General features: G+C 41.5%; 1 non-coding gene across 1 annotated transcript; it reads right to left on the reverse strand.

Annotated features, from left to right (window-relative positions):
* Positions 1 to 8,010: 8,010 nt before the first annotated feature.
* LOC131178824 (small nucleolar RNA R71) lies at positions 8,011 to 8,117 on the reverse strand. The gene has a single exon (XR_009147833.1). It is a non-coding gene; the product is annotated as a small nucleolar RNA R71 (small nucleolar RNA).
* Between the last annotated feature and the right edge of the window lie 728 nt (positions 8,118 to 8,845).

Genomic DNA, 8,845 nt, shown 5'->3' on the forward strand with positions numbered 1-8,845 from the left:
TGGTGGGGCATTAATCTTGACCCACATGGACGGCGAAGAATTTCCCAGACCTATGAATGCCGACACCGTCAAAAGATACTACGCCTAAAAAAAAAAAAAAAAAAAAAAAAAAAGAGGTGAAGGGGTGAAAACCCGAAAGGGCGCTTCTAGCAAAATGTGTGAAAGAAGGCGAAAACCCCGCAAGGGCGCTTTCTACAAAATGAGTGAGGGGCGAAAACCCGAAAGGGCGTCCTGAAAGAGCGAGCTAAAAAAAAAAAAAAAAAAAAATCTAGGGGTGAAAACTCGAAAGGGCATCCCAAGAACCAAAAGAGAGAAATAAGGAAAGGAGCATGAAACCGAGAAGGGAAATAAACCGTCATGGTATGAGACTTCAGAGTATTAGAAATAATGGCAGTTAAGGGATTTCAAAGCTAACCACAAGAAATATGTGAGATCTATCCTTGTACCCTTTTCCTTTGAAACTTTATCTTTGTTTCTTAAAACTATAATGAAGTCATACTTTATTCACTTTGCTTTTACCTTTCCCGTATACTTACTCTTTAACATTGTCCTTCTTCAATCTCTTTATTTAATGCGCTATTAATCAGTTAAAATTTTTGCCATAAGATTAGAATTTGAAAATTGATAACCTCACGTACTTTACTATGAGATTTGCAGGGAATGGCCTAAAAAAAAAAAAAACTAAAGGTGAAAACCTGGAAGGGCGCTTCTAGTCAAATGGACGAAAGGAAAGTGAAAACCCGCAAGGGCGCTTTTCGTAAAAATAAGGAGAAAGTCAAGAATAGAAAAGGGACATCCGAAGAAAGGAGGTTGTAGGTCGAATCCTGTAACTCGTCCTCCATTAATCATTGGCCTTCAGAATCCCGTTAAGTACACTTCATCGGGGAAGAACTTTTCGTGTCGGGATTAGACTTGCTTTGTAAGTTGATTTTAATTTCCTGCATTTTAAATTTCCTGTTAATCAACCTCTGGTTCCTTGATCTAAGTTGATTTTAATTTCCTGCATTTTAAATTTCCTATTAATCAACCTCAGGTTCCTTGATCTAAGTTGATTTTAATTTTCAGCATTTTAAATTTCCTGTTATCAACCTTTGGTTCCTTGATCTAAGTTGATTTTAATTTTCTGCATTTTAAATTTCCTGTTATCAACCTCTGGTTCCTTGATCTAAGTTGACTTTAATTTTCAGCATTTAAATTTCCTGTTATCAACCTCTGGTTCCTTGATCTAAGTTGACTTTAATTTCCTGCATTTTAAATTTCCTGTTAATCAACCTCTTGTTCCTTGATCTAAGTTGAGTTTAATTTCCTGCATTTTAAATTTCCTGTTATCAACCTTTGGTTCCTTGATCTAAGTTGACTTTAATTTTCAGCATTTAAATTTTCTGTTATCAACCTCTGGTTCCTTGATCTAAGTTGACTTTAATTTTCAGCATTTAAATTTCCTGTTATCAACCTCTGGTTCCTTGATCTAAGTTGACTTTAATTTTCAGCATTTTAAATTTCCTGTTATCAACCTCTGGTTCCTTGATCTAAGTTGATTTTAATTTCCTGCATTTTAAATTTCGTGTTATCATCCTCTGGTTCCTTGATCTAAGTTGACTTTAATTTTTAGCATTTTAAATTTCCTGTTATCAACCTCTGGTTCCTTGATCTAAGTTGACTTTAATTTTCCAGCATTTTAAATTTCCTGTTATCAACCTCTGGTTCCTTGATCTAAGTTGATTTTAATTTCTTGTTACCAATCTCAGGGTGCTGACCCAAGTAGGCTTTAGTTTCCTAACCTTGAACACCTAATCGCCCAAAATATGGGTCTGAATCTTTATATAATTCCTACACGGGAAAACTTTTCCCTTTAATAGAAATTATGTAAAGAGGGGCAGCTATCGACACCATATTTTGGCCGATCCTCGGAATCAATAAATTTCAAAACCGATCCCCAGCACTAAGTCTCCCTTTGCCAGCCAATTACATTTCCGATATCTCTTTGCCGGACAACCACATTTTTGATCTCTCCTCAAAAGGAATCGAATCAATACTAAGTCCCCATGTCATTTAAAGCCTCACCGACCTCTCAAACCAATTGTCAAATCTCTTGACTAGTCAATTACATTCCCAATTTCTTTTATCAAATGAAATTGAGCCAACACTAGATCTTTAGGTCACCAGTTTTATTGCCGATCTCCCTTTTAAAAGTTTATGAATAATCAAGTTAAGGTTCCAATCCGGTTTAATGATGATCCCGATCTTAAGTGTTCAAGCCAAACTTCCAATTTTAATCAAGTCCCGTTTAACGTTGATTCCCTGTCGATCTCATGCTTATTGTATTTTCTGACCTCTTACACTTATATCAATAATCACTTTTAGTTGTTGTTTTAATATGCTCAGACAATCAAGTGCTTATGCAATTTAGAGATTTTTCGATCACATCCATTCATTAAACAAAAGGGGAACCTTCATTTCATTTAGAAATTTGTACAAGTCATTCGGCTGGAGGATCACCCCCAGCCTGATCTACATTTTGCTTGCTTCCTCTCTCACCCTTAGCCTCCTCCTCACTATCTTCACCTTCGTCCTGGGGAGCCAGATCTACCATCCAAGAGAAGTCTTCCTCGGGATATCGCTTCCTGAGCTCGGCTAAGAGATCCCTATGAGCGTTCACATAAGCACCGACCTCCCTTGTCACCGCCTCTTCTTCTTTTGCTCTGAGCTCCTCAGTAAGGTGAGCAACTTCACCAGCTCAGAGCGCCCGAACTTCTTCAAGAACATGATCTCGCTCGGCCAGAACTTGAGCTTGCTCGGCCAGCTTATCCTCATAGAACTTCATTCGCCCCTCAATTTCAGATATGTAGTTCCGAGCGGATGAACGTTGGGATCGGAGGGAAGCCACTTCATGACCCATCTTCTCGACCTCCTTACCCAGGCAGTGAGCCTTCTCCCAGACAATGTGTTGGTTTACTAAACACTCCACGTTCAGGCTCATAGACTGGGTCAGGATATCATCAAGATTGTCCGGAGACAGCCTATCCCGATCTTCTCGAAGGCAGATTGAGGCACCCAAAACCTTGGCTAAGACCGGATTCTCCCGAACAGTCCGGTTCTTCTCCAGCGAGTTGATCAGAACTTGAGCGCCCCGGGAAAGGGTCCTCACGGGAGGTTAAGAAGGACCCCCTTCTGCGCTCGAAGCGACTGGAGGAGGTGGAGGCGGCTCTTCTTGGCGAGGAGGGGATCGGATCACCTCTTTGACCGGCGGTCCCGAGGGTTGAGTCGAGCCTCCTTGCATTTCCCAGGGCTCATGGTTGGGTGTCTGCAGGGCTTCAGCTCGCTTCATCTCCCGTACCTTCCGGGAGATCTCTCTCTTCCGCTTCCAGCTCTCCTTGGAACCCTCACCGCTCGCCATACCTGCACAAAGAAGAGCTTAGGGAGATTGCTAAGGTCCAAAGATCTAAGATATAGAAAATACCGATGCCAAGGTCAGAGAGCCGAAGCCCGCGATCTTCTCCAGTAATCAACTCCATTGTCCAGTGATGCAGTTTGGCAGTCACTGCATCCAAACAAGAGAATTTCTCTCTGCCCGCCTGATCTTTCAGTTCCATCGCCATCAGGCCTTCTTCCCTATTTAGGATGATGCGCTTTAGAAGTAAGGGCCCCTGATGTAGCCAGCTGCGAGGGAAGCCCTCAAAGCCATTCGGAATTTTGCTCCTTAGAATGAAGAAGCAATTCTTCCAATTCTTCAGGGAGGATGGCAGATTGGTGAAAAGTCCGTAATGTGGCTTCGCCTGAAAGAACCAATACTCGTCGTCCTTTCGACGAGTTAATCTATGTAGTTCGGCAAATACCTTAGCTGTAGGACGAAGTCCCTTAGCTCGGCAGAGGCCTCTGAAGGCCACTAGGATCTGCCACGAGTTTGGGTGAATTTGGGCGATGCACACTTGGTGAAATTTTAAAACTTCCTTGAAGAAGCCATCAAGGGGGAACCACAGCCTGGCCTTTAATTGTTCTTCGCATACCATGATCATATCGTTCTCCTCGAAGAAATGATCGGCACGAAGATCGCCATGACACTTAATCAGCTCATATGAATCAGGTCGGATGTTGTACTCCTGGCTGAACGACTGCAGGTCGGTTTCTTGCAGGATTGATGGCAGCTCGTCCATAGGAAGATTTTCTCTCCCTGAAGAATGTACATGCCTTGATGGTGCTGCTTGCCCCGAGCTGGAACAGATACCCTAGGAAGTTCAGGTCGTACGCTTGGTCTGACCACCTTCACTTCATCAGATGACCACGAGATCTGAACGGAAAGGGGGCTTGCCGCTCTCTGACCCTCGGCGTCGCTCATTTTCAAAGGAAATAGAGAATTTAAACTAAAAGAAAGATCAAAACCCTTACCGGAGTCTGATCGGTGTCGGAAGAACTTGAGAAAGTGAGAGAATTTTGAAGTTGTTCGCGAGAGGCTGAAAATGACATAAGGGAGCAACTGGCTAACCCTTCCCCTATTTATACCCGTCCGAGCATTTAATGCTCACGATGTCCCAAGTGGCGCATCGGTTAACGAGATCTGCCAGCCTTTTCTGACACGTCTCACGAATATTCCAGAAATTTCATAAAGAGATCGGCAGATTAAGGTGTTCTGAATTACGGATCGGATAAGGGTCATTCCAATTAAGAGTCGGATCGGGTAAATACTTCAGAGATCGAAAAATAACCAATGCAATAATAATAAAAATAATAATTGACAAAATAAAATTTTATTTCCAAAAGGTCGGATTACATCATCTGGGCGATCTCTAGAGATCGGATTACATTAAAGGTCTGATTACATCATTTGGGCGATCTCTAAAGATCGGATTACATTAAAGGTCTGATTACATCATAAGGGCGATCTTTAGAGATCGGTGGAACATCCTGTCTAAAAGGCCTATGTCAAAGCCTAGTCTCGTGGCTGAGTCAAAAGATGTGTTTGACCAGGAGACCGGCTATTGACATCGGATAGATGTACAGCTTAGATGGGGGGACTATGACTCTCATGAGAATGAGAGAGGTCATCATCAAAGTTACCGCTCGAAACCGAGCCGCTGTCGGAACACCCAGTGTGGTGAGGAGCCAGATGAATGCCAAGGAGCAGTCATCGGTGTTAAGGAGAATATTAGCAGTCTTCTCGCTCGAAATTAGTTCGCCATTTGTATCAGTCGAACGATTCGAGATCAATGAGATCGAGGTCCTCGATCCAGGTCGGTAAATTAGTCCGGTTCTCTCACGGTCATCAAATGAGGTTATCATAATTTCCCGTTCACCAGGATCGTAAATTTTCAGACAAAAAACAAAGAGGGCAACCGGAAAAAGATCAAAAGCGGTTATCATGTCCGGGATTGTTGCCAGAGCAGCTAGAACAGGAAAATGAGGAGAAAGGGGGAGAAAATCAAATGCAGAAGGTTTCCTTGTTGAGGGTATATATAGAGGAGGTCCGAGCATTTATTGCTAAGCAGAAAACGAAGCGGACGCCTCGAGAATTGAGGGAAATAAATGCTTTGACTGGACCGAACCCGATAAAAGGGAAGGCCGGAGTGATAGAGATCGGAAGAAGAGAGGCCGGCATGAAAGATCGGAAAAGGAACGTGTTAGGAAGATCAGAAAGGAGAGGAGGTCGGATAGCAAAGAGAATAAGACAACTTTCGCTAACTATCGTCATAATCAGAGCCGAGGTAGTTAAAGCATTGCAGACGAGATCCTCACCGCACGCCTCAGAATCGCCCACATTACTGACAAATGCTAGATTATGTCATGATAGGGCTGTACATCCCAATCTCCACCGTTGATCTCATTTGTAAGGATGAGCCCGGAGCCCTTGGATCAAAAAAGAAGACGACAAGACCGGCGCCTTTTATTCCCAGCCCTCGAATCGCCCTAGACAGGAAAATTAGGGACCGTCAGATTAGAAGAGAAAAAGGACAAATGTTCTGAAAAGATCTCAAGCGTTCGTCTTGATTCTCTTTAATTCCCAACCATCAGATCGTGTCCTTTAAAATCCTAACCTTCCATCTCCCTCAAGGAGAATCCTGACCCTTCATTGGGAACACCCAGTCCCTATAAATACCTGCATGAAAACTGTAACAAGGGAGGAGGACGGACGAAAAATAGTGAATATTACGGAAGGACTCTGAAACTTAATTCAGTTCGTTACTTGCTATTTTTGAGTTTTCATAAGAAAAACTTTTGAAACCAGTTTTCTAAAGTATTTTCTTGCAAAAAGGATTTTTGAATACTGAAACTCTTCATTTTCAGTTCGTTCAATATCCTGTGACACTCTCACTTTCCGTCTTTATTATCTTTATTTCCACTCCCGTCATCCAAGCTCAACTTCATTCAAACTCAGTTATTTTGACCTGACTGCATTTCGGTAGAGTATCCTTCATTTCAAGGCGAACCTTAGTCCTCTGGCTATCAACCCGCAGTCCTATTACATTTTGTGATTCTATAGTTAGTTTAGTAGATTCGGCTCCCTACAGGTGAGTGCTTATATTGCTGCTTTATCAAGTGCTTGTTTTATTTTATGTATTTTCGTTATTTTTATGTTTGTAATTTTCACCAAGTTTATAATGCATTAAAAAACGCGAAGAAGGTCATTCTCGAGTTTACTTCTTTGTTAATCAATCCATTCTTTTGTTAATCTTCGTTACTTCTAAATGCAAGAGTTCTAGTCCCGAGTAGCATATAAGTAGTTGGATAAAATGTAGGTAACTGTATCTTAAGCGTTTTTTTTTTTTTAAATAATAGAAGGTCTAAATAACAAGTCAGGAAAATAGTAAAGTTGAGTAACTAGACTAACACAGAAGATAATTAGGTAAAATGTTATAAGGCGGAATAAAACCAAATATAAGATGAATAAATGGAATAGATCGGGTATCAAAAGGTACTGGTAAGGCGACCACATAGGAGGTCGGAAAATTCAGTCTGGTATCCCCTGTCTAGTCACAAGGTACTAATGAGTTAAAAGAAACCTTATTCCGATCCCCGGCATCTTTGAACGCTAGAACCCTTAGTTTTAGGCTCTTGTGATGTGTAGCTGCAATCAAATTTCGAGAGGTCGGAAAAGTCCTTATCCGACTCCTATTAAAATAAAAGAGATCGGCGGAAAATTCTTATCCGATTCTCAAGCCTAAAATTTTAACAAATATTTAAAAGAGATCGGAGGAGAGTTCTTATCCGGTTCTCAAACCAAAATTTTCATGAATATTCAAAGAGATCGGAAGAGAGTTCTTATCCGATTCTCAATCCAAAATTTCCATAAATATTCAAAAGAGATCAGAGGAGAGTTCTTATCCGATTCTCAAACCAAAATTTCCATAAATACTTAAAAGAGATCGGAGGAGAGTTCTTATCCGATTCTCACAACCAAAATTTTCATAAATATTTAAAGAAGATCGGAGGAGAGTTCTTATCCAATTCTCAAATCAAATTTTAACAAATACGTAAAATGATCCCCTCTAAAATAAAACTAATACACAACAGCAACTCACTAAGGGTCGACTCATTTATTTATGTATCTGGGTAACCCGAATTGGTGAAAAATCAAACATTCCCTTTTACCAAGAGGACTAACATCTCCGTTCGAACCTCCTAACTATCAATTCTAGTTTATAAAGAGCTTGAAGTTAAATCTGCTTACCCTCATTGAGGGACGAGGTCGGGTGCCTAACACCTTCCCCACCCGTTCACGGACCCCGAACCTAGAATCTCTGTTTTTAAAGTGGTTTCGTTTTAATTTATTTTCGCAAATGGTTTTCTTTAATTTCCCTCAAAATTAAAGTGGTGACTCCTCACTCTTCCCCACTTCGGTGAGGGTTTGTTCAGGCGACCGCAAAACCCCTTGCGATAAGACTCAGAGCATTCCCATTCTCCCTTCAAGATAGGGCAAGGAAGTGGTTACTTTCTCAACCGGCTGGAACATTCACTACCTGGGAAAACCTCTCTCAAGCTTTTCTAACAAGGTATTTCCCACCTGCAAAGACTAAAAAGCTGAGACTTGAGCTCAACACCTTCAGGCAAAAGGAGGGAGAATCCCTCTATGACGCATGGGAAAGATATAAAGACCTACAGAGGGAATGTCCACACCATGGCATAGAAGATTGGCTATTGGTGCAGAATTTCTATAATGGATTACTACCCTCTACAAGGGGCACAGTTGATTCAGCTGCAGAGGGTGATCTAATGGAGAAAACAGTGCCACAAGCACTTGAACTCCTAGAAAGGGTTGCATACCATAACTATGAGTGGTCAAACGAAAGAGGAAATGCAAGAAGAACTGCAGGAGTCCTGGAAGTAGATGCCTTGAGCATGATAAATGCCCATTTTGATCAACTCACAAAGAAACTCGAAAGAATGCAAGCCAATGTAGTTGGCACAAATAGTCAATAAGAAAGCAACTACGAAGAAGGGTACATGAATTCAGAATACAGCAATTTCAATGAACTTACAGAACATATGAACTATGTGAATAATGGAGGAAACTTCAACCAGAGGCAGCCAAACAATCCGTATTCTTATACTTACAACCCTGGATGGAGAAACCACCCAAACTTCTTATGGTCCAGTCAGCAGAACTAGCCAATAAACAAGCAACAAAGGTACAAACCTCTAGCACCCCCTGGATTTCAGAACAGAGGTCAGAACCTTGTACAGCCATCGCTACCTCTCCAACCTCAACAACCAGAATCGAAAATGACCATGGAAACCATGATGGAAGGATTCCCAGCAGCTCAACAACAATAAACTGAATTGATTAAACAGCTGACTTCCAGAATGGACCAACTTGCTACCCATAATAAGATGCTAGAGAATCAAATTGCTC

Source organism: Hevea brasiliensis, chromosome 3 (assembly GCF_030052815.1).
Source record: "Hevea brasiliensis isolate MT/VB/25A 57/8 chromosome 3, ASM3005281v1, whole genome shotgun sequence".
NCBI lineage: Eukaryota > Viridiplantae > Streptophyta > Magnoliopsida > Malpighiales > Euphorbiaceae > Hevea > Hevea brasiliensis.